The following is a 26,909-nucleotide window of genomic DNA, read 5'->3' on the forward strand; positions in this document are numbered from 1 at the left end:
GCTACATGTAGACACATATAACATAAACGTCTTCTGACGGAGTTTCATCTGGTGTCAGTTATCTCATCATATGTTGAGTCGAAGGAAAGTTTAGAAAGGACACATCTACAGACACATTAGTGACCACCACTATCTCGAATTCTGGAGTCATACTGTAACGCTGAGTTACTACTCACGGACAAGCCATGAGACAGGGTAGTTAGGAGGTCCGAGGTCAGATACCTGTATTGTACAATATAAGCACATTTTACCATTTACCTTTTGTGTCCCCTCTATTTCCTCATAGATTGTTGCTTGCGAGCAGCCGGGCCCTCACTCCTTTTGATATCTTGGTTATGCTTACACTGTAATGTCTTTACAAGTCCCCTCTAAAATTGTAAGGTGCTGCGGAATACACTGGCGCTATAAAAAATAAAAATTATAATTATTGTACCAGAAGGGCTCGTAGTACAAAGGGGCATGACAAAGGAGTGGTTAGGAAACAGTCCGGAGTCAAATACCAGGAGAGTATATCAAGGTAAAAGCATAAAAGAAATGGATAGTCTGAGGCCAAGTCTGGGGTCAGGTACCTGAGCTCAGAGAGTGTCAAGAGCAAAAGGGATAATATGCTCGAATAGTCAAGACAAATCCAAGGTCCAGCAACAAAGATCAGGAAATCAGACACAGAGCACTGAGCACACACATCGTTGAGCTACAATTGACAATGGTCTGCTCATAGCCAGTCAGCTAAATTATCGAGAATGGGAGCTACCTCAAGGAATGCCTGCACGCTAGGCCAGACTGAGCAGCAGGGCTGTCAGTCAAAATAGTGACAGCCCAGCATGCCCCAGCCTCAGATTGTTCAACTTGGCTGTCACTCACAATACTGACAGTCCAGCACACTCCAGATCCTATAGGGCGGCTGAGCTGTCACTCACAGCATCAATAGGCCACAGTGAGTGATGATACCATGACACATACATATAGTAGGGCTGTGAGCAAAGAGAGCAATAAGACATTTGGCCTTGCGACATTGTTCATGCTATTGTGCTCCTCCATACCTAGTCAAGGGTTTTCCTTCCTCCAACCACATAACTGAGAGTAGAGAAGATGATTTCTATGTAGGATCTTATAGCCCAGAACAAGGGTTACTGCCCCTATGTAATGGATGCCCTCCCTGATAGCTGTATAAACTCTACTGTGCCGACGATACAGCCCTGACCAAGCTTGGCTTGGCTTATTGTTAGAATCGGTTTGCTGCCTTGGGGCTTTCTCAATAGCCCATTCACCAAAAATGGAATATTCAGGTGCTGTTCAATAGTGCATGTATGAGCGCACACAATGACCCATTGCGCCGGATGAAATATGTCCCACTTCACCGAAATGAGGCTTTTTATGGACTTTCTCTCTTTGCAAGGCAATCAGAGCATCAAAAGAGTGAAATGCGCTGCAGAGAATGCAGTGATACACAGCCAGGATTATGGGCTTTATGTAGTGAATGAAGCATCACTGTATAGCCAGGCCTCATACCTCCCAGCCGGACGGCACGTCCCTGCTAAGCTCCTACGGGGTATTTATCCAGGCTAATTACAGATGTAGCAGAGCTGAGTTTCATGCTGATGCATTGTTAGCTCTGCTGGACGAGCTACCTTATAACACGGTTACTTTATTCCTGTGCGAAGCGCTGAATATTTCATATAACGGAAGAACGCGGCGGCTCGGGTTGTAAATATTTAATGATGAGATCGGGAGTTATTCATTAGGATTTGATCGGGGCATATCTGTATTGGCGTCCAACTGGACATAATGAACAAGTCATTTAATATGTGACCATTTCTCAGATCTCCAAAGACTCACACAGTAACAGTATATCTTCCTCTGAAATCCAAGAAATATGACGTCATGTTGCGTACCTATACTGGGAGGCTAAACACTATACCTCCCATCAGATGTATTTCTTATCTGCCTTCTTAGTTCTTCATATCCCGAGATGAGCGACACAAGATAGCCACCTAAGTAAAAAAAACCATGACCCTGTCGGGAGATGTTTATACCATATGTGTCTTAATTTGGCCACCCAGTGGCTATAATGGGATTTGCTGCCTGTCTAAGGTTTTGCTCTCAGGTAATAATATTATATTGAATGTATATCATGTGGAGTTCATAGTTAAATTCATGGGATGGTAAGGGTGGACACCCGCTCCAGTTCAGCTATGTCTTTCCTATACACCGGAGCCCAAAATAGTACACAGTATCTAAGTGTTGTCGCACTAGTGACTTGTGTAGAGGCAAAACTATGCTCTCATCACAAGCAGCTAGGCCTCTTAATGCATCCCATTATTTTACTTGCCTTGGCAGCAGCTGCCTGACACTGATCACTGCGTTTGCTGTCCACTGATAAGCCCAAGTCTTTTTAAGTGACAGTGTTATCTTATGTTTTGTCATTTATTATATAATTATACATTGTATTTCCTCTGCCCAAGTGCATGACCTTACATTAATGGACATTAAACTTCAATTACCATTTGTCAGCCAAAGCCGCCAACTTACATTAATCCATCTATAATATTAAATTATCCTCCTCTGTGTTAATTACATTGCACATGAGAAAGAGGAAGGCCCAATACCGACCCATGTGGCGCACCATTGTTAATTGAACCCCATTCAGAGTCTGTTCCATTAATAATACTATATTTAGTATTGTTGGATTTTTACATTAATTTATTACACATTACTGACATTGGTTATTATATCTGAATTGTATCACATTTATATTGTATCCCTGCCTTCCCTATTGATTTTTTATATTTTTATGAGATTTGTCATTTCTACATTGGATGTCCAATCCATGTATTCCTTGCAGTTTTGAGATTTTTGATATTTTGCGATCTATAAAGTTACACTTTTAAGTTAGGCACATCATATTTTTTAATTGGATTTTTGGTTACATATATGTATATATATATATATATATTTATATATATATATATATATATAAAGCTCAATGTGTGTGTGTATGTCCGGGATTGGCATCCGCACCGTCGCAGCTAAAGCCACAAAATTTTGCACATTCACACGTCTGGACCCCGAGAGCGTCACAGGCTATGTTGTGAGGCAACTCACGTCCCTCTGTAAAGATGGAAATAACACAATTTATTACAATGCCAACACAGACCACCCTCTGACACAGACTGCAGGGGGAGCCCAGTATCACACAGGAGAGGATTAGACACATGGCTCAGCAGTCAGTATCACACAGGATAGGATTAGATTCACAGCTCAGCAGTCAGTATCACACAGGATAGGATTAGATATGCAGGTCAGCAGACAGTATCACACAGGATAGGAATAGATACACGGCTCAGCAGACAGTGTCACACAGGATAGGAATAGATACACGGCTCAGCAGACAGTATCACACAGGATAGGATTAGATACGCAACTCAGCACACAGTATCACACAGAATAGTATAAGATACACGGCTCAGCAGACAGTATCACAGAATAGGATTAGATACATGGCTCAGCAGACAGTATCACACAGGATAGGATTAGATACGCAGCTCAGCACACAGTATCACACAGGATAGGATTAGATATGCAGCTCAGCACACAGTATCACACAGAATAGTATAAGATACACGGCTCAGAAGACAGTATCACAGGATAGGATTAGATACACGTCAGCAGTCAGAATCACACAGGATAGGATTAGATACACGGCTCAGCAGTCAGTATCACGCAGAATAGTATTAGATACATGGCTCAGCAGACAGTATGACACAGGATAGGATTAGATACACGGCTGAGCAGTCAGTAACACACATGATAGGATTAGGTACACGGCTCAGCAGTCAGTATCACACAGGATAGGATTAGATACACAGCTCAGCAGTCAGTATCACACAGGATAGGATTAGATACACAGCTGAGCAGTCAGTAACACACATGATTGGATTAGGTACACGGCTCAGCAGTCAGTATCACACAGGATAGGGTTAGATACACGGCTCAGCAGATGGTATCACACAGGATAGGATTAGATACATGGCTCAGCAGTCAGTATCACACAGGATAGGATTAGATACACGGCTGAGCAGTCAGTAACACACAATAGGATTAGATACACGGCTCAGCAGAAAGTATCACACAAGATAGGATTAGGTGCACAGCTCAGCAGACATTATCTGACAGGATAGGGTTAGATACACAGATACACATGTTGTTTATCAAAAGGCTCTTGAATGAGTTGAAAATAAAATACTATCAATATATAGGTAATCGTTTAGTTAATTTGTGTTGCAAATCTGTAGTGTTGAATATATGATGTGAAATGTTTTTATGTGCAAAATAATCGTTATAATTTGTTATAACTAACCACAGTTGGTTACTATGCCCAGGCAACACCGGGCTCTTCAGCTAGTATATATATATATATTGGTTAGTTCCTATTCTTTTATAGCTTTATATTTGGGTATACATAAGGTCTTGTAGGATTTATAATGCACGTTTTCTGCATACAGGACAATATAACATCACATTGCGATATCAGTCACTTTCAGATGTGACCAAAAGCAAACTCGTCCCTGCTACATTTTCATAATGAGCATATCGGAACTCCAACTAAATCATGAGACGGCGGAGACAGATTCCTCTGATGTGGACCCCTTATACGCTATGATCATCCCAAGATGACACTGTCAGGTCATTCCACCAGCAGCCAACCTGATTAGACACAAGCCGCATCTGCCTCCCTGCCGTCCCCATCATGTCTGACTTACATCACCCATTGTGTTTGTCAAATACAATGGAGACATGACTGCACAAATAGAAGAAGAAAGGGAAACCGAGACGCGATGAACCCTCCAATCATCTCAACTAACAGCCATGCTCAACATGCAGTAATTAGTTATGTACATGGTTCCCCCTTCGACTGCATCATTCCGATTGTAGATATAGCAGGATTGAGTTCATTATCAAAATCTTTCTTTTGCATTTAATCCTTGGGAGAATGAGGTTATTCATATCATATGCTTCAGATGCCCTAAAAAGGGTTATATAGGATTAGAAATTTATGGCTGATGCCTTCTAAAAACAGCGCCATCCCTGACCACAGGTTGGGTGTGGTTTTGCAGTTAAGCCTCATTCACTTCATTGGTGCTCAGCTGCAATACCAGACACAACCTGTGAAAAGGGGTGACACTGCTTTAGACTTAATCCGTGATGTTTGGCCCAATACCGCTCAACAGTTTTACATTCCTAAACAAAGTATAGATGTGGCCGAGCTGATATTATCAGATGCAGCAGAGACCAGTTCTCCCATTTGCCGCCTCTCACGGTAATCTCACAATGTCTAGCTCGGGTTCTACATGTTCTATGGATTTTCAGTTGATGTGTTCCATGATTTCTTGGAGTTTACAAAATGAGGTTCTCTGACTCTTTCAGTGGTGGCCTTACTTTATAAAAGTTGCTTTCAGTGGGAGACTAGTCAATACGGATAGTCACATGCGACAGTCATAGCTGATGACGTAACTCAAAGATACTAAAAAACTTAGAGAAACATGCCATTTCTTCCCTTACCTCTTAGCTGGACATATCCCAAGATATATATCACGAGAGGACCAGTTTTGAAAAATAATGATTTTCTGATACTCTACTGGGAATTGTTTATTCTATATGTGTCAATATGAGGCCCCCTAGTGGTCGTGTTATGAATTACAGCACCCAGCACCGGCGGACATAGACAGAAAAATGTCCCTGTGCAAGTACAGTATATATGGGCCCTTTCCAGTCCAATAGCTCATTATAATGCACAATTCCACAAGTTTTGGAGATAGAAATGGGCCCCCTTACCTAGTGGGGCCTCTGTGCGGCAGCACCAGTGATATGTCCGCCCCTTAATTGCAGCCTGTTGAAGGCTTTATTAGCATATCACTATTGTATTGAATCCGTATGGTGTAATTGTGCACTTTCTAACCAATTTGGCAGAAAGGTAAGGTTGGACACTTCTGTATGTTGAAGGTCAATGAGACCAACTCAGGTCTTACCTTACAGATCCCCATTTTTTTACACTTATGACAGATAACTCTATTCTCGACTTCATCAAATTCACCTCCAGTAGATCATGTCTGCATTATTCTTCTAGGATTCACATACAGTCCATTGGTTTGGGTCTTTGGACTTCTCAATATCTTGTTCATGATTTCCCACGATGTCCTGTCCCGGAGAGTTGATTGGTCAAGGTGACGAAGAACAAGATGGTTTTTTTTTTCATCTTGACTTCTCAACTCTCCTTAGCATATCTGGATATTCATTAATTGGTTGCCCTTTAATGATAAAACCAAGTCTTTGATCCTCCTCATGTGGCTTCATCACGTTCCCGGTGTCTTTAATGATATTTATTGCCTGATGGGTGAACCTCTTACTCTAGAACCCAATTTGGTTTTGGTTAGAGGGGATTTATTTCACAGATTTAATAGATAGTCTTCGGGCTACGAGGCTCTATGTGAAATGACTTGATGTGTGGGCTTCTGCCCAGCTGGCTCAATACAAATAGATGATTACTAGAACCAAGGATAATACATGATCCTCCGTCGCTCTGTTAGCCCTTAAGCCTTGCGCCATAGCGTCAAGAGACACAGCAGAGAAAATATAGATTTGACTGCCTATTAATTTAAATCAGAGCCCCAGAAGAAGCCAATGAACTGTAATTTATGAGCTGTCAAAGACTGAAAAATTCCTTTTGACACTCTGTACTTTCAGTTATTAAAGCCTTTCCTGCGGGGTGATAGAGAAATTCTACAAGGATCCTCGTAACACAAAAGCCAGACACAGAAAGCCAAGGGAGGAGTCAGAATGATATTTTCCATCGTGAACCCTTTATTTTTCCCCATTTAATCATTTCACCTGCTCACCTAACTCTCCATCAGATTTAAAGGGGGGTAGTAGTAAAGGAGGGGTACTCAGAGGAGACGCAATTCATTCCTGAGACCCCCAGAACAACAAAGAGAGAAGATGTAGAGCTTTATTTACAGGCTCTGATCACAGAGGAGAGGGAGGGCTGGTCTTCATTGTCAACTCCATCCCTAAGAACCAGGTTGCCACCTGGATTTTAACTCTCTCGGTACCTAGCAGATTTAGTTCTGTATTTATAGTAAAATAAATGGTATAAATCCATAAGTTTCACCTATTCAAACACCTAGTGGACAAGTATAAAAGATTTATAAGCATCTTAGTTTTCATAGGTTGAGAAAAGACTCCAGTCCATCAAGTCCAACCTTCCTCCACCAATTGTACATTTTGTCACTAATTTAACTATAGCCCACTATGTTATATGTTATGAGGAACTCGTCCGGCCCTTTTATAAAATCTGCTATAGAGTCTGCCATTGCTACCTCTTGTAGTCGGCATTCCACATTCTGACTGCTCTAACTGTAAAGATCCCTTTCCTGTTTAGCTGCTGGAATCCTCTTTCTTTCACCCATAAAGCGTGCCCCCTAGTTCTCGGTATGGTCTTTGGAAGGAATAAGCCATGCGCCATCCTCTGTACTGACCACACAAATATTTGTACATGTGAATGAGATCTCCTCTGATACATCTTTTTTCTAAGCTAAACAAGCCCAACTTTTCCAACCTCTCCTGATATGAGAGGCCTCCATTCCATGTAATAATCTAGTTGTCCGCCTTTGAACTGACTTTAACTTCTGAATATCTTTTCAAAATGTAAAGCCCAAAATTGGATCCCATACTCTAGATGTGGCCTCACCAGTGATTTATAAAGGGATAACAATATGTTGGGATCGTGCGATTTTATCTCTCTTTTTATACACCCTAAAATCTTGTTTGATTTTGCGGCTCCTGAATGACATTGAGTACTGCTGCTCAGCTTACTTGTAACCGGAATACCCAAGTTCTTCTCTTGTTCTGTAGTCCCGAGTATATTCCCATTTAATGTATAAGCAGCTGTAGGTACGTGAGCCGACTGGGGGGTGTCTCTTCCGCCGCAAATAGACTGGAGACATTCAACAGGTCCTCTTTATTGGCCGTCCTCCCGACGACCACAGCAACACAACAGCAGCACGACAGCTTCTATGCACAGGCCCGGGTACCTTTCACCTTCTTCTCTGTCCTTTACTGTGAGGTCCCTCGCGGCTCTTTCACTGTGGCTGCCATAGGCCCACCACCACAGCGCTTCACCTAGAGAGATCACTGTGTGTGACGGGGCCTTTATCCTTAGGATCGGTCATCAATGTCTGATCACCCGGCACCTCCACCAATCAGCTGTTCCTGATGTCGGCGGCGGCTGGAACTGTTCAGTTTCGGAACTGCACTGTACATCCATCTCCTATTCAAATCAATAGGATCGTAAACAGATCAAGCAACTGACAGAATCTAAGGATGGAAGGCTTTTGAGTGTCATCGTAAAGAAAGGTGGCTATATTGGTCACTGAATTTTTTATTTTTGTTTTTAAATGTCAGAACTGTTTATTTCTAAATTTTGTGTTGTTATATTGGTTTATCTACCTGTGTTATCTAGGGAAGCTTGTCATGTCACAGAATGATAGACCTGTGTTATCCAGGGAAGCCTGTGATGTCACAGAATGATAGACCTGTGTTATCCGGGAAAGCCTGTGATGTCACAGAATGATAGACCTGTGTTATCCAGGGAAGCCTGTGATGTCACAGAATGATAGACCTGTGTTATCCAGGGAAGCCTGTGATGTCACAGAATGATAGACCTGAATTATCTAGGGAAGTTTGTGATGTCACAGAATGATAGACCTGTGTTATCCAGGAAAGCTTGTGATATCACAGAATGATAGACCTATGTTATCCAGGGAAGCTTGTCATGTCACAGAATGATAGACCTATGTTATCTAGGGAAGCCTGTGATGTCACAGAATGATAGACCTGTGGTATCCAGGGAAGCTTGTGATGTCACAGAGTGATAGACCTATGTTATCCAGGGAAGCCTGTGATGTCACAGAATGATAGACCTGTGGTATCCAGGAAAGCTTGTGATGTCACAGAATGATAGACCTATGTTATCCAGGGAAGCTTGTCATGTCACAGAATGATAGACCTGTGTTATCCAGGGAAACCTGTGATGTCACAGAATGATAGACCAGAATTATCTAGGGAAGCTTGTGATGTCACAGAATGATAGACCTGTGTTATCCAGGAAAGCTTGTGATATCACAGAATGATAGACCTGTGTTATCCAGGGAAGCCTGTGATGTCACAGAATGATAGACTTGGGTTATCTAGGGAAGCTTGTGATGTCACAGCATGATAGACCTGTGTTATCCAGGAAAGCTTGTGATATCACAGAATGATAGAAATGGCCGGAGTAAGCCTCCCAACCCCCTGGAGGAGGCATGGGCGGAGGCCAACATGATGGGGGGTTGGCAGTTAGTGAGGGAAGGGGAAGGGTTAAAGGGGAGGGGGAGCTTGGGGGTATGTAAGGCAGGGTCCGGGGGGGAGCCCGCCCTCTGTTCCTGTCGACCCAGCTTCTGAGCAGTCCCCCAGCTTACCAGGATGTCGGTGGACCAGGCCCTGGAACAACTGCGGGCGGCAGCTGCGGGGCAGCCTCCTGGCTGGCTGGAGGCGCGGGTCGCCGGCCTGCTTCGTCGAGCGCCGGGGCAGGCCGAGGTGAGAGAGCGGAGGCCCCGGCGGGCGCGGCCTCCACAGCGGCTGTCCCCCGACAGCGCTCCCCGGGCCTCGCGTCGCCGCCAGAGCCCCTCCCGGGACCCTCCAGGCCGCGCGACGCAGCCTTCCCCGTCTGGGGGTGCGCGGCCTGGGAGGAATCTAGACAGGCGGTGAGGCCCTGCGGCGGCGTCTGGCCCCTCGCCCCGAGGCAGGAAGGGGGTGGGGCCATCGCGCGCCCGACTTCCGGTGGCTCCAGGTCATGCGGGGGGCCGCGGCGGTTCTGGACGAGCCGCGCGGCCTGCCTCGGCGGGCGCTTCAGCCGGGAACAGAGGGGCGGCCTGCCAGGCGGCAGGGCCGAGCCGGACCGCGTCCCCCGGCGGTGGGGGGAACTCGATGTAACGGGGGGGCGCTGCTGCGGTTCCCCTGCAGTGGTGCTTGCCCCTGATCCCTTGAGAAGGTGCCATGGCCGTATGGCTGCAGCGGGACCGGAGGGCAGCCCGGCGGAGGCGGTGCCGGCTGCCAGAAGACTGGAGCGGAGGACATTGTCGGGCTCCCAGTTGCCGTGGGGGGCTCTGAGTGACCAGGTGCCTCGCAATGGCTTGGCCGACTCGACTTTCGGCGGGGGGAGGCAGGAGCCTTCCTTTGTGGGGGTGTCGCGGCCCAGTTCGGTCGGAGGGTTTTGGCCTCCCACTCCGGCTCAGTCTGCAGCGGTGTTCGGGCCGCAACAAAGTGGCGGTGACTTCGCCGCCGGGAGGCGCGAGGTCCACGAGGCGTCAACGTCTGGGGATCCAGGATTTCCGGCTGGAGGGTACACAGCCCCCTTGCAGCCCGGTGAGTATGCGTCTATGTCCCCTGTTTGTCACCCGTTGTTGTCTTCATCGGCGGTGGTAGTGGGCCCCTTAGCAGAGTCCGGGGGCGGTGGGGTTGAGGCTGGTTTTAGCAGTTCAGGGTCGGCTGGGGGAGTAGGTGATATGTTGGCGGATGTGCGTGGTTTGCTGTTACGTTTGGAGCAGGGTTTGGTGGGGTCATCGCCGTTAGCAGCGTGGGTTGGCCCACAGGGTGGCGGGTTGACGGGTCAGGGCGCGGCTGCATCAGTCCCTTGTGTTAGTACGCCGGTGTCAGTGTCGGTGCAAACCGAGAAAGAAAAGGAGTGTCGCGTGCATCTGGATGATCGGGCGCGTGGTGAGGTGTATGTGTGTTTTGAGGGTCCGTTGGGAGCTCATTTGAAGAAGGAGGTGAAAGAGCGGATTTGGAAGGATGAATATGTAGAGATATTTTCGCTATTGCCTCTTGCGAAGTTTAATTTGGACAAAAGTAAGAAAGAAGATAGCAAAAAGGAAGAGGAGGAAAAGCGGAGGTGGCGCTTTATTCCTCAGACATTTGTAAATTGGCAGCAGGCATTCGCTATTTTGGCGAGTGTTATCGGGGAACAGGGCCATGATAATTGCTCCGCGTTATTTTGTTATTTGGATGCTATCAGGGAGGCTTATAGAGTTTACGGCGGTCAGGCGTGGCTGCGGTACGACGAGCAGTTTCGTCAGAGGAAAGCTGTGCGTCCGGCTATCCGATGGGACCAAAAAGACATCGGCTTGTGGATGCGTGTGATAGCGCAAAATAAATCTGGAAGCTCCTTTCATGGGGGGGCTGGAAGCACCAGCCAGAATAGTGGCACTGCCGGCTCTACGGGTGGCGGGGGTCAAGGGCAGTCGGGAACGCACAAGGCGGGTGTTTGCTGGCAGTTTAATGACGGCCAGTGCAAGTTTGGGGCCAACTGTAAATTTAAACACCTTTGCTCCACCTGCAAAGGTACTTCACATGGGGCTTCAAAGTGTTTTAAAAAAGGGAAGTCCAAATCCGGCGGGGGTAATTCTCAAGTGGGAGACTCCAGTGAATCTGGAAAGGATGGTCCCTTATCTAAATAGATACCCTGATAGGGTGGGTGCGGGGCTGTTGTATTCCGGTTTTCAGGAGGGTTTTCGGATTCCGGATCCTCCGTTTGAAATCCCGTTTGTTTTGAAAAATTTGCGCTCTGCTTTGGAACATCCATCAGTTGTTTCGGAGAAGATCCAAAAAGAAGTTTCATTGGGGCGCATGGCGGGCCCTTTCGTGTCTCCTCCTTTTCCAAATTTGGTTGTTTCCCCGTTGGGGGTGGTTCCGAAGAAGGAGCCCAATAAGTTTCGGCTCATTCAGCATTTGTCTTACCCACGGGGTAGGTCGGTTAACGACGGTATTGATCGAGAGATTTGTTCGGTGGTATACTCTTCATTTGATGAAGCGGCCAGTTGGGTCCGGAAATGTGGGCGCGGGGCCCTGATGGCTAAGACTGATGTCGAATCCGCTTTTCGTTTGCTTCCGGTTCACCCAGTTAGTGTGAGGTTGTTGGGCTGCTTTTGGGAAGACAGGTTTTTTGTTGATAGGTGTTTACCTATGGGTTGTTCTTTGTCTTGTGCGTATTTTGAGGCTTTTAGTTCGTTTCTTGAGTGGGTCGTGTGCGACGTCTCCGGTTGCGATTCAATAGTTCATTATTTGGACGATTTTCTGTGCATTGGCCCAGCGGATTCTTCACGTTGTTCTAGGATTTTGAAAGCGATTGAGTGGGTGGCGGATCGGTTCGGGGTTCCGCTGGCACCTGGGAAAACTGAGGGCCCCAGTACGTGTTTGCGTTTTCTGGGGATTGTCATCGATACTGTTGAAAGGGAATTTCGGTTGCCGGAGGACAAGCTTGATGATTTGAGGTCTGAGGTGGTTCGGCCTCTCCTGTTGCGGAAAATATCGTTGTGGGACCTTCAGTCGCTGTTGGGAAAGCTTAACTTCGCTTGTCGGGTGATGCCGATGGGTCGGGTTTTTTCACGTAGGCTGGCTAGCGCTACTTCGGGGGTTCGGGCTCCTCATCATTTTGTGAGATTGTCGGCGGAGCTCAGGGCCGATTTGGTGGTTTGGGAGTCCTTTTTGGAGAAGTACAACGGTCGTTCGTTGGTAATGGCTGATGTGGTCTGCAACGATGCTTTGGATTTGTTTACGGATGCTGCAGGCGGATTCGGTTTTGGGGCTTATTTTGGCGGGCAATGGTGTGCCGGTCAGTGGCCTGCTGCTTGGGTTTCGGCGGGGTTGGTGCGTAACATCGCGTTGTTGGAGATTTTTCCGATTCTGGTGGCTGTTCATTTGTGGGGTCAGGAGTTTCGGAATCGGCGTGTTCGTTTCAATTACGACAACATGGGGGTTGTGAGTGCGATTAATGGTCTTACTGCATCGTCCCCTCCAGTGGTCAGAGTTTTGCAGAAGTTGGTGCTAGTATGTTTATCCTTGAATGCGCATGTGACGGCGACGCATGTGCCCGGGGTGAAGAACGAGATAGCTGACTCTCTCTCTCGCTTACAGTGGGATCGTTTTCGTTCCTTGGCCCTGGAGGCAGAGTTCGAGGGTCTGATTTGTCTGGAGGAATTGTGGAGGGTGGCTTACGAGCCGCAGAGTCACTGATCGTATCGTCTTTGGCACCAAAAACCTGGGAGGCCTACCGGAATGTGTGGTGTGCGTGGGAAGAGGTCCTTACGGCTGACTCCACCAGTGGTGTCAGGCTTGAGCAAGAGGGTTTGTTGCTGTCATGGTTGGGGCAGGGCGCAAACGAAGGTTGGTCTCGGGCAAAGGTGTCACGTTTGTTGGCCGGATTGTCTTTCGATTTTCGATTGCGCGGATGCAAGGATTTGACAAAAACGTTTTTGGTAAGACAGGCGGCGAAAGGTTTTCACCACTTTCGGGGGGGGGGGTGATTTAAGGCGGCCCGTGTCGTTTAATATGCTTGAGGAATTGGGTCTGGTTTTGGAATCGGTATGCGCGGATGGTTATGAGGTTGCGTTGTTTCGTCTGGCTTTTTCCTTTGCATTTTTTGGGGCGCTGCGGATTGGGGAACTCGTGTCTCCCAATAAAGAGTCGGTGGGCGGGTTGTTAGCCAGGGATGTGATTTTGACCGCTCAGGGCATCGAATTTTGGCTGCGTAGGTCGAAAACGGACCAGTCTGGGAATGGCCGTCGAGTTGTGTTGGGGGTTGTCTCTGGTTCCGGTATGTGCCCGGTTCAGTATTTACGTGGATTTTGGGACCTTCGTCCTAGTCTGGGTGGATCTTTGTTGTGTCACGCAGATGGTGGGAGTCTGTCTCGGTATCAGTTTGGTGCGGTGTTTAAGAAGTCAATTCGGGGTTTGGGATTGGGATTCTAGGTTTGCTTCGCATTCTTTTCGGATTGGTGCGGCGACTGAGGCAGCTGGGCGTGGTTTAGGTCCCTCTCTCATTCAGCGTATCGGAGGGTGGAGGTCTAATCGTTATCGCAGTTATGTTCGGCCTTAGGGCGTGCGGAAGGCGCGTACGGTTTGGCGCAGGTTCATGGGGTTGTCTTGAAATTACAAGTGTTGGAGCGTTTTTCTTTGCGATAGGTTCTGTGAGTGTCGTTTTGTGTTTTCAGGTTTGGGACCTTTGCTGGTCTGGATATTTGGTCACTCCTTTGTTTACTGGGGAGCGGTGAGAGCCGATGTCAGGACCGACGGCAGATAGTTGGGAATTTCCAGATCGTCGGCGGTGGTGCGGTGGATCGGTTTTCGGGGCCTGGCGTGGCGTCGTGTGTTGCCGGAAATTCAAGAGTGTGTTCGTTTGGACCGGGCACCGGATGTTCTCGTTATCCATGCTGGGGGTAATGATCTGGCTGTCCGTCCCTTCCGGGAATTGATCAAGGACATTAAGCAAGATTGCTTGAGGTTGTGGGTGACTTATCGGGAAGTCACGATTGTGTGGTCGGAGATTGTGCCACGCAGGCGTTGGCGGTCCATGCGATCATTGGAGAAGGTCAACCGGGCCAGGATCAAGGTTAACAGAGCGGTGTCCGCTTTTATAGTTAAAAACGGTGGAGTGGCTGTGCGACATTTCGATTTGGAGAAGGGTGAGGGCGATTACTGGTTGGCGGACGGGATTCACTTGAATGCAGTGGGATCCGATATTTGGGCCCTCGCCCTTCAGGAGGGTATAGAGAAGGCTGTCGCTTGGCGTGGTGTGGGGGTCTCGGGTCATTGAGGTGTTCAAAGGCCCCTCGTTGTGGCGGTTTTGGGGGAGGGGGAGTCCTTGAAGTCGGTGGAAATTGGTTTGGGAGACTCTTTGGGTAGGGTCTCCTTCGTTTAATGGTATGCTGGTCGTGATCTGGTGAAAGGTGGATGGGGAGTTTTCCATCGGAAGAGGGTGGATCCCCAAAGGAGTTTGTGGACAACATCTATTGGTGTGCTGGTGCTCCCGAGCCAGTGGGGTAATGGCTGGGAGCAAATGGTCGGGGGTTGTCCACGATATTTGGAATATTTCACCACGATCTTGTGGCTTCAAGGACTTCTCCTTCCAGGGGTTAAAATTCATCATGTTGTTTATGATACAGTGTTTATTGTTTGTGTTTTGTTATAATAAAAGGCTGCTGTGGCCATAAAATTCCAAAAGAAATACTGGTGTCTGTGTATTAGTTGGCGCCAAGGTGGGGGTGGTCATTTTATGGTCACGGTGGGGTTTTGGGGGTAAGTCAAGATGCTTGATATCCCCTTATGAGGTAAATACTTGACAATACCAACGTCAAGACCTGAGTTATCTAGGGAAGCCTGTGATGTCACAGAATGATAGACCTGTGTTATCCAGGAAAGCTTGTGATATCACAGAATGATAGACCTGAGTTATCTAGGGAAGCTTGTCATGTCACAGAATGATAGACCTGTGTTATCCAGGGAAGCCTGTGATGTCACAGAATGATAGACCTGTGTTATCCAGGAAAGCCTGTGATATCACAGAATGATAGACCTGTGTTATCCAGGAAAGCTTGTGATGTCACAGAATGATAGACCTGAATATCTAGGGAAGCTTGTCATGTCACAGAATGATAGACCTGAGTTATCCAGGGAAGCCTGTGATGTCACAGAATGATAGACCTGAGTTATCTAGGGAAGCTTGTCATGTCACAGAATGATAGACCTGTGTTATCCAGGAAAGCTTGTGATGTCACAGAATGATAGACCTGAGTTATCTAGGGAAGCTTGTCATGTCACAGAGTGATAGACCTGTGTTATCCAGGAAAGCTTGTGATGTCACAGAATGATAGACCTATGTTATCTAGGGAAGCCTGTGATGTCACAGAGTGATAGACCTGTTTTATCTTGGGAAGTTTGTGATGTCACAGAATGATAGACCTGAGTTATCTAGGGAAGCTTGTCATGTCAAAGAATGATAGACCTGTGTTATCCAGGAAAGCTTGTGATGTCACAGAATGATAGACCTATGTTATCTAGGGAAGCCTGTGATGTCACAGAGTGATAGACCTGTTTTATCTTGGGAAGTTTGTGATGTCACAGAGTGATAGACCTGTGTTATCTTGGGAAGTTTTTGATGTCACAGAATGATAGACCTGTGTTATCTGGGGAAGAATTGCAGAGAATTTTGCATCTTGATCACAATTGCACAGCAGCCTAGTTTTTCTCTTATTTCACCTGTAGTTTGGAAATGGAAGGTCATAGGATTCCACCGACAGCAGTTACATTAGAGAGAGCACAGGATAGGCACAGTTACTTATAATATATTGCTGTTATTTTGTGTGCATGGTTAAAGCCCATCAGAAGTCACATTTGTGTCTCTTTGCTTGAGGACCTCAGGTTGCAAAATGGACAGAGATGAGGGAATCTTGTGCCAGACTCCTGCATAAGTGGAGAGCTCATCAGAGGAATGTGCCATTCAAAAGCAATAAGACGTGTCATGCAAGGGTGTGCATGGCTCATTTAGATCTGCCCCAGGGGTACTGTAAGGTACCAAGAGTCTTACAAAGTGTAACTGTGTAACTTCAGGAGCTCCAAAGCTGTTTTAATGAACCATTTCCTCTGAAGCCCTGAGGTGTCCGTTCTTTGCTATAATACTTTGAGAAATCACCATGCAATAAACAGTTCATCTACGGTATCTAAAAACATTAAATGGATAAACTTTACAATTTAGGGATTGTTTATTGAAAAAATATGAGGAATGTGGAAACTATCTAGATGTACACATTCTTGAGGAGCCACTTAACTTCAGTGGGTATATACCAGAATGCATCACCTTGGCGCAGACTCCAAGTCTCAAATATGTTGCGTCCCGTCTTATCCGCTATCTCTCAGATAACTCTCTTCTCGACCCTCTCCAATCCGGTTTCCGCTCTTTACACTCCACTGAAACTGCCCTCACTAAAGTCTCTAATGATCTGCTAACAGCTAAATCAAATGGTCATTACTCCATGCTAATTCTCTTGGATCTCTCTGCAGCATTCGACACTGTGGATCATCAGCTCCTCCTCACTATGCTCCGTTCCATTGGCCTCAAGGATACCGTTCTCTCCTTGTTCTCCTCCTATCTCTCCGACCGCTCCTTTACTGTATCTTTTGCCGGTTCCTCCTCCTCTCATTTTCCCCTTACTGTTGGGGTCCCCCAAGGATCGGTTCTAGGTCCCCTCCTCTTCTCCTTGTACACTGCCCCTATTGGTCAAACAATCAGTAGATTTGGTTTCCAGTACCATCTCTATGCTGATGACACCCAATTATACGCTTCTTCTCCTGACATCACGCCAGCCTTTCTAGAAAACACCGGCGATTGTCTAAACGCTGTGTCTAATATCATGTCCTCACTATATCTGAAACTGAACCTGTCAAAGACTGAACTCCTGGTGTTTCCTCCCGCTACTAATGTACCTATACCCGACATTGCCATTTCTGTGTGTGGTTCCACTATTACTCCCCAGCAACAGGCCCGCTGTCTTGGGGTCATACTTGATTCCGAGCTTTCCTTTGCCCCCCACATTCGATCACTGGCTCGCTCTTGTCATCTGCACCTCAAAAACATTTCTAGAATTCGACCTTTTCTTACCTTTGACTCTGCAAAAACTCTTACTGTTTCTCTTATTCATTCTCGTCTCGACTATTGTAACTCTCTTCTAATCGGTCTCCCTCTTACCAAACTCTCCCCCCTCCAATCTGTCTTGAATGCTGCAGCCAGGATCATATTCCTCACCAATTGTTACACTGATGCCTCTACCTTGTGCCAGTCATTACACTGGCTACCCATCCACTCCAGAATTCAGTATAAACTTATTACCCTCACTCACAAAGCCCTCCATGGCTCAGCACCACCCTACATCTCCTCCCTTGTTTCAGTATACCACCCTACCCGCGCCCTCCGTTCTGCTGATGACCTGAGATTAGCATCCTCAATAGTCAGAACCTCCCACTCCCGTCTCCAAGACTTTACACGTGCCGCACCAATTCTTTGGAATGCACTTCCCAGGTCAATACGATTAGTCCCCAATCCCCACAATTTTAAGCGTGTCCTGAAAACGCATTTATTCAGACTGGCCTACCACCCCAACACATTAACCTAATCTATCCCTGTGTGGTAGAGCCAAAAGTTTTACCATAACCAGGTTCCCCGCATCATGTTCCCACATGCTTTATGCCTCCATTAGCCCTCTGTGTCTGTACTGTTACACACTTAACATTATGACTGGTCCATACAATTCAGGGTAACTGTTACCACCCACCTTTCGTGTCTCCCTCTTTCCTCATAGACTGTAAGCTTGCGAGCAGGGCCCTCTTTCCTCTTGGTATGTGTTATAATCTACTGTGATTATTGTTATGCTGTAATGTCTATTGTCTGTACAAATCCCCTCTGAAATGTAAAGTGCTGCGGAATATGTCGGCGCTATAAAAATAAAATTTATTATTATTATTTATTATTATTATTATATGTTTTCTTCGTTATTACTTATTCAGAACTTTTATACAACACTGACTTGAAAATTTGTGGGTTGATGAAAAAAACCGAGTGAACATACACAGTTAGATTAGCCTAAAAGGGTAATGGATGAACCCCCAGTGGGTCCAGACTGAGATATAATAATTAGCCTCAAACAGGGTGATCAAAGGTCCAGCAGAAGACAATTCCAATTGGGTCTACTTCTTACGAGGTCATTTCAAAAATCTATTTGACCATCTTGATGATATTATGCGTCATGTTTGGGCAATGATACCAACAAACATCCGAAAGCAATTCAAAGTTGTCCTGTTTTTGTTCTATATAGATGGAGGGTGGACCCTTGGACTCATTTTATCTGGTGTACACGAGAAAGCTGAGTCCAACTTGGCAAAAATGTGAAGTAGAACAGTATAATTCTGGTTAGAGGATAAGGTAGCGAATAGAAATGTAGCTGATGGAAGAGGAAGCTTGAAGGCTTAATATGTATTCCTGGTTCAGACTGTCAACATACTTGTTTTTTAAAGTTCTGAACCTTCTGACCTTTTGAACATGAGTTGCTGAACAGCCACTACTAGTACGCATCCACTTCAACTTTTTTTTCTAATGCTGAGGTGGTCCTCTGCTTAGATACTGTAAAGCTGGTCAAACACCTTAGATAGCTTTCGATTGAAAACTTGTTTCTTCAAACCCTCTTGTATATATGGTTCTACTTGTGCTCACAAAAGGGAGAGAGGAAAGAAACACTGCAAGATACCTCTGGTGGTAGCTTATCACCACTGAGAACCAAAAAATAACCAAAAAATTCGACATGCCAGACTCTTCTTTTCACCGTCTGCCATTGAAGACCAATGTTACTTTGAAATGGTTCAAACAATCCAGCTGTAGTCCTTGGGTTAGGCTGTCGTCCATCTGGTGTTTATTACCACCTTTGTGTTGACCACACCAAAGACTCGAGGTAAAAAGTAATCAATAACCAACACGGAGCTCAAATAGTAAAAGATCCTAAAAATTGATCTTATTGAGAATAGCCTGAGTACAGAATATCAGAGAATAATTCGTGCTATATTGTAAGAGTCTAGTGAATCTCACAATGTACCTTGATATAACGTTATATTACAGGTTATATTACAATCGCCAAGAAAATGTGATTCGATGGGAAACTCTTCCCTTATCAGAGACTTTGACAATGTGTGAATTACCATTAGATCAGGAGCAATGTCTGCCTCCAGCTGTCCACCTGCCTTCAGACAGCACAATGGATCTAAATTTCCTCTTGAAAAAAAAAGGAAGTGAATTTAGAATACTACAAAAGCATTGAGAACAGAGTGTGGAGCGGGCACACATGGTTCGGAAGGGTGTGTCATCTTTTTCATGCTATTAATTCATACCTCATAATTAAATAACCTAATATATATCATATTAGGACTCAAATTGGCAAAAAAATAGATAAATAGATAAATAAAAAAGAGAAATATGAGATTAAAAAAGTAAATAAATAAATTCTTAACAAATTTTTAGGAATTCCACCCAAGTCAACCCAAGTCCAAGCTCCTTCTGCATAGATTCAGAATCAGCTGAGTAGTATTTTTCCTTATACTATGTTACGCTTTTTTATAGCATCTTTTTGTTCCTAAAGACTTTAAAAATTAAAGGGGTTGTCTGGGACTTTAACACTGATGGCCTATCCTTAGGATAGGTCATCAATGTCTGATCGGTGGGAGTGTGACCCCCGGCACCTATCAGTTGTTCCTGGTGTCAGTGGCAGCTGGAACTGCTCGATGGCGGAGTTGCCTACCACAACTGCCACAGATGCATTGACAGAATAGTGGTCACAGCCAGGTAATGCACATCCATTGATCCTATTGATTTGAATAGGAGATGGATGTACAGTGCAGTTCCGAAACTGAGCAGTTCCAGCCGCCGCCGACATCAGGAACAGCTGATTGGTGGAGGTGCCGGGTGATCAGACATTGATGACCGATCCTAAGGATAAAGGCCCCGTCACACACAGTGATCTCGCTAGCGAGATCGCTGATTTTGTGACGCCACAGCGATCTCGCCAGCGAGATCACTGTGTGTGACGGGGATGAGCGACCGGCCCCACCGCTGGGTATTGCTGATCGTGCTCGATCGGCCTGGGCCATTTTTTCATCAATGCTCTACCGTTGGCCAGCGTGCATTGCTGCGTGTGGCAGTGGGAGCCAACGATCAGCAAGGCTCCCAGTGCTCTAAGCAGGCATTGGGAGCTGGTCTCTAAGGTAAATATCGAGTTACTTAGCGGCGCGCGGCACATAGTTACCCGATGTGTACCTTAGAAACCTGTGTGCTGGCAGCTCCCGGGTAACTAAGTGACGCGCACCGCTTAGTAACCTGATATTTACCTTAGATACCAGCGTCCTCGCTGGTGCTGATCGCTGGTGAAGCTGCCTGTTTGACAGCTCACCAGCGATCATGTAGCGATGCACCAGCGATCCTGACAAGGTCGTATCGCTGTCGGGATCGCTGGTGCATCTTTATGTGTGACGGGGCCTTAAGACATCAATGCTAAAGTCCTAGACAATCCATTTAAGCTTATCAAAGTTTGTCTCTTGTCTTCACCAAAAAAAGGTATTGTCCAACATGGTAGAAAGTATTCAAACTCCCTGCCGTTCCACCACTGGTAGAAATGAAACAGAACCAGCCGACTCCTTGAAATTAATAGTAATGTATCATTAGAAAACAACCGATTGTTTAAATCAGGTTTTTGTATTAAATGTATTTAAAAGGGTTTTTTTTCTATATTACAAACTTTGTCAAAAATGAGAAATCTTGCAACTTTCACATTGGTCACTGGTGTTGTTTAAACTCTAACTTAATGTTGATCCAAGAAATCCACATGCACATTAGCAGACATAGACTGACTCATTGACGCATATAGTGAGCATGTGCAAAGGTCATTTAGAAAGGAGGAGGAGCGGGGTCAGCTGTAAAATCTCCTGTTGTGAGTGGTGGATCCTGAGTTATCCACTGTGCACAGAGATGTGACTTGTCATTATTATCCTGCCTCTGATGATAAGGAAACTGCTGTAAACTCTTTCTGAAAGGACATGAAGTATGAATCTAAAATAGCCACAGTGGCTAAAGATCAAGATATGAAAAAAAAAATCATTGCCAAGTAAAAAAAAAATACACATAACACAAAAAATTAAAATTTCTGATGACCCTTTACCTTTAATAGTCTGTTTATCAATGACCACATCCCCCTTTGTGGTTGTTCTCAGTTCTGGCTAAAAATTTGCTCTCGAGAATACTGGATGTATTTCTATTAAATCTGAATGCTTAGGTAATAAGTTATTTAGAATGGGTTTTCTGAAGCAGACAATCATTTTAAAGGGTTATTCCCAAAATAGGCTTTTGGATAGGGGACAAATTACTCATCACTTGTTGTCCAACCACTGAGATCCCTAGCACCTATCTGTGTGCTATTCACTGTCTATGGGGGTGCCATAGTAAGCCAGGCTCAGCGCTTGGCTATTTCCGACAGTCCCATAGACAGTGAAAGGTGTGGAGGTTGAGAATGTGCAGTTTCACTCCATTAAAGATGGGGCACTACAGAACCTGCTTCCCGGTGTGGGGCTTCAGTTTTCTGGTAGCCAAGTGGATACACATAGGCAAAGGGTTTTTTAATCAAAATAAAGTTTATTTTCCTTCATAAACTTTACAGCTCCAAAATGAAAATCATTTTTCATAGCACAAATGAATAACATAACAGTCCTTTCTTTGGCACAAATGAATAACCAAACAGTCCGCTGTCTCTAGGGAAGGTAAAGTCAATTAAATGGTCTCATCAATTTGTTATTACAAGAACCTCTCAGGCTGCAGTGCAGACTGTCCACCAGCTCTGTCTTTGTCCACCCTCAGCATACTCCTACTACTATCTGAGCTAGAACAGATGGGAGCGACCTTTCCCACCGAGGCTCTTTTGGTCACTCCTAAAGCCCGGACCCAAAATCCAGCTAAAATAAAACCATCTCAGTAACACATACCTGCCATCCAGGACCTTACCTCCTGATTAATTACACTGAGTTCAGAACTCTATTCTCTGGTTTGTTTGAACACTCAGCCTTTGAGTCCCCAAGTTTTTCCTATATCCTAAGGAATAAACGTTTGTGTCTTATTTTTATTTTTAGCAATTTAAAAAAATAAGATGGAAAATCTCTTGAACTTAATATTGGTGTTTCTGAGATTAACCTTTAATATGAACTGAATTGATTCGGCAGTGCAGTATGTTAACTGATCCAATACCAAAAACTTATTATAAAAAGATCAAAAGCCGTAGCCTCAAGAGCTTACAGATTAACGAAGAAGGTCTAAAATCATAGAAAGGGCACAGGTGCGAGTTCGGAATAGTGAAACTGTCAAACAATGACCCTTTTTCTGGGGTCCTCATTGATGAATGTCCATAAAGGAGGGCCACTGGTGTGCAGAGTATTCTTCCGCATGACTGCTAATTCCTTATTTTGCGTCGCCTTTGTCCAATTGTGGTCTTTTTTTTATAACATCATTGCCAAAAAATAATAGTTACAATCAGAGAGCAGAAGTGTGTCATGTGCATACATATTAATGGGAGGCTTTAGATTTGAAGTGCATGAGAAAATCAGTAGACCCCATCAGAATGAGACACCCCTAGTAAATTCCTCCTTCTTTTCTTCCCTCTCGAAAGACAGAAATTGAATTTTTAAGCGCAGCGAACAAGGGATTAACAATTGGCAGGTCTTCAGCTCTTTGTCTCCTTTTGGCGAATCCTATTTAATCACAGACTTTAATATTAAGTGAGGTCTGGCCATGCTGCTTGTCTGGTCTCCGAGCGGGAATGATACAGGCTGAGATGAGGGAGATAGAACTTAAGTTGGAGCAATTGTGAAGAAGTGTTTCAATTACCCTTTCTGAAGTCTTGAAAAGCCAACTTTAATTTGATGTGAAAAGTCTACGAGGGCACATGCCAAGGAAAATCCGGTCTATTGTGTCCATGGCTTGGCGGCGTGGCTGCAATTATAAGCTTCTATTTTAGCTCTTCCACGGTTCGCCTTTGTGGCCGATGGTGGTTAATGATATGGTAGCCAAACCTCCACACAATAAGGAGTCTACTGTTTGCTCTCTTTCAATTCTCCGATGAGATTATCTTTACATGAGAGGGAAAGATGAGAAATGTAATCTAAATTGCTGTCTCGAAAGGTCTAAGGAACGTGTTTTTGGCTTAGCGCGATAATTCGGTGGTCACAAACGCAAAGGCCAAGAAGTTAACATTGAAGGAAGTCATGGAAAGAGTTGCCTTGGTGACTCAATAGACTTCGTTGCTGCTCCCCATTAATGGCTTTGCCGCTACATTCTTCAAGGGCAGATGTTAAACCTACACTTGTCCCCATAGGATACAATGGAGCAATTTAATGCTTAAAAGTACGATCGTTATTTACACTCAGAGCTGCCACAAATAAATGCAATTTTCCTTACGTGTAATAGTACCTAATCCTCCGTACTTGTACAGGGATGGATTCATATAAACTGCTTATTGTCATTATTTGGAGATTCATCTTAACTTTTTGAAAAAAAAATCTTTGAAATGTGTAAGGCGGGATTGTAATGATTTCAGGGGCAGAAGATGCAATCATTTCCTGGCTGATGATACACAATGGTCGCCATTTTTCCATATCAGTAGAAAGCAGTGTGTCCACCTTTTTGGCAGGGTTCTTTTACACTTGCCGTGTTTTTGCAGGCTGTTTTTGCGGCCCCAATAGATTTCTATGGGGCCGCAAAAATTCATCGGAGCGCCATGCGCCGTACGGCCTTGAGGGCCGTATATAAGGCAGTGAAAAAATATCGAGCTTGCTCGATATTTTTCATGGCTTACGGACACGGCCGCAGTAGATTTCAGTGGTACCACAAAAACACCTGGAAAACAGGGAAAAAACGGCAATCCAAGAAGGTTTTTTGCAGCCCGTTTTTGTGGGAGACCGCAAATATCATGGCAATACGGCCAGCAAAAAAGGCCCTCAAAAACGGGTTGCAAGAAACACGGGAAGTGTAAAAAAAAAAGCCCAAGTCCCCTTTCACATAGTGTTCTTGCCCACGTTCAGTGGTCATTTTGGGGCTTATTTCTGAATCCCCCGAAATCAGGATTCCGGCAGATGGCTTCACATCATTATGGGGCGTATACGCATACTTGAGGTGAACACCCCGACATAGTAGAATACATCTGAGTGTCTGCCTCCAGTAAGCGCATGAGTCCCAAAATGATGCACGTCAGAGCACAAACTGACTCGGTCGGAAACATTATAATCACTGGCCTCATCGGCGCATACGCCTGAATCCTGTTTTGTTGTGGGTTCAGAAGTAAATCCTAACGGTGAACGTGGGACAAACTGCACAGTGGAAGCACCTTAAGACTCCCAATCTCTCACTACACCTTTTAAAAAACCTTCAACAAACGGCATTTCAAACGACAACATGTCACATGTAGACACATATAACATAAACATCTCCTAACAGAATGTCACAAAAACTATTTTTTTTTTACAAAGCTGGCCATCTCGCCTTACTCATGTTAACATATGTTGAGGTACCCAGGAGAGTGCAGAAGGACATATCTGTATGAATAGCATGTCACTGTTGGAAGCAATAATATAGATTTATATTTTCCTCTTAGGGGTTTCTCCAGAATTTAAAAACTTTAAAACAATACTCACCTCTTCAATCCCCTCAACTCCAGTGCTGAAAATCCAGTGGTTCTCATGCTAATTTGTCTACTTCCCTAGAACGATGACATCACATACAACCGTGTGACCTCTACAACCAATCAGTGGCCACAGCAGTGATGCTAACTTGTACGTCACATGATCACTGAGGTCAGTGACTGGCTGCAGAGTTCACATAAATGTTCATAATGTCATTGCTGCAAGTAACAACTAAAACTGCTAAGACTGCTGCTGTCAAATTTTCAGATTATCCAAGTTGTGTCTCACGGAAAGTCTACGAGCCATGCATGGACATCAGGAGCCATGATCAGCCGGGGCTGTTTTTTGGAATATGAAAAAACTTTCATCAGTCACTCCTAACAATCAGTCTAGGAAATCACAAGATGGGAGGCTTCTATGTCTACCAGTAGGCCTCAGCTGCATTTTCCTGAGGTCTTTGCTCTTGGAGATTAGTGAGACCGGTTCAGAGTGAGTTTTGTCTTGGAGCGCCTCTAGCTCGGAGAGCTGATCATATACTGTGTATTGGTTCATGTGCAGAACTGTCCAAATCTATTTTATGAACTCTGCAGGACAAATCAGGGTGAAATTTATCACCAGAATTAAACTACAATTATCCTGTCACTTCCATGCCTACAATACATGACTGCTGCCTGCTCGGAGAGTATGATTTGCTTTAGCTAATTACAAATGAGTTAATTATCTCTCCATCTTCAGGAGATTGCTCACTCTGTGCAGGGAAGGAACATTCACATAGAAGGATCATCTGGAGGTCTCACCACTGGTCTCCACTCTTGGGTGGAGGCTGGGACATTGCTGACAGCTTAGCACTGAGCCTCGGAATATAAGTTGTCAGAGGACTGGGCGTCTGTGCTTTTTACTTGCTTACTTACTTTACTTACTAAAACTCTTTTTTTACTTTGATCAGCTGCACAAAGTAACTACATTACTTATAGTAACAAAATGTCCCGACAAAATGTTCTCATCTATCTATCTATCTATCTATCTATCTATCTATCTATCTATCTATTCTCTATCATCTATCTATTTCTATTCTCTATCATCTATCTATTTATCCACCTACTATCTATCTATTATCTATCTACCTATTATCTATCTATCTGTCTGTCTAGCTACCTATTATCTATCTGTCTATCTATCTATCTATCTATCTATTATCTATCATCTATCTAACTATTATCTATCTGTCTGTCTATCTACCTATCTCTATATTATCTATCTATATATCTATCTATCTATTATCTATCTATCTATTCTCTATCTATCTGTTGTCTATCTTTCTATTGCCTATCTATTATCTATCTATTTATCATCTATCTATCTGTTATCTATCCATGTATCTATTGTCTATCTATTATCTATCTATGTATCTATGTATCTAGCTATCTATTCTCTATCTATCTGTTATCTACAGTATCTTTCTATTGTCTATCTATTATCTATCTATCTATCATCTATCAATCTGTTATCTATCTTTCTATTATCTATCTATTATCTATCTATCTATCATGATTATTTCTTTTATATCATTCTATCTATATGAGATGAGAGAATTTCCTCGCTGTACATCGAATTTGTGCCAAATATTTGGGAATTTATTGAGCCAACTTTGTGCTAATCACCTAAAAAATGTCCCCACCATTTTACACATTGCAGAATATTGCATCAGCCAGAGAAGGCTCACATGACCTCTAGTCGGGTTTCCTCATAATTCCTTCCAGCTATCATATCACATGGTATACAGTAGCAAT

At 44.6% G+C, this 26,909-nt stretch overlaps 1 protein-coding gene across 13 annotated transcripts in view; it reads left to right on the top strand.

The window, feature by feature from the left end:
* The window catches only part of CELF4 (CUGBP Elav-like family member 4), a 1,497,717-nt gene that overhangs the window by 1,160,941 nt on the left and 309,867 nt on the right, over positions 1-26,909 (top strand). The gene's annotated exons all lie outside the window — the stretch shown is intronic.

This window comes from Dendrobates tinctorius, unplaced genomic scaffold (genome assembly GCF_039654945.1).
Source record: "Dendrobates tinctorius isolate UK_male_01 unplaced genomic scaffold, ASM3965494v1 ptg000113l, whole genome shotgun sequence".
NCBI classification, from domain to species: domain Eukaryota; kingdom Metazoa; phylum Chordata; class Amphibia; order Anura; family Dendrobatidae; genus Dendrobates; species Dendrobates tinctorius.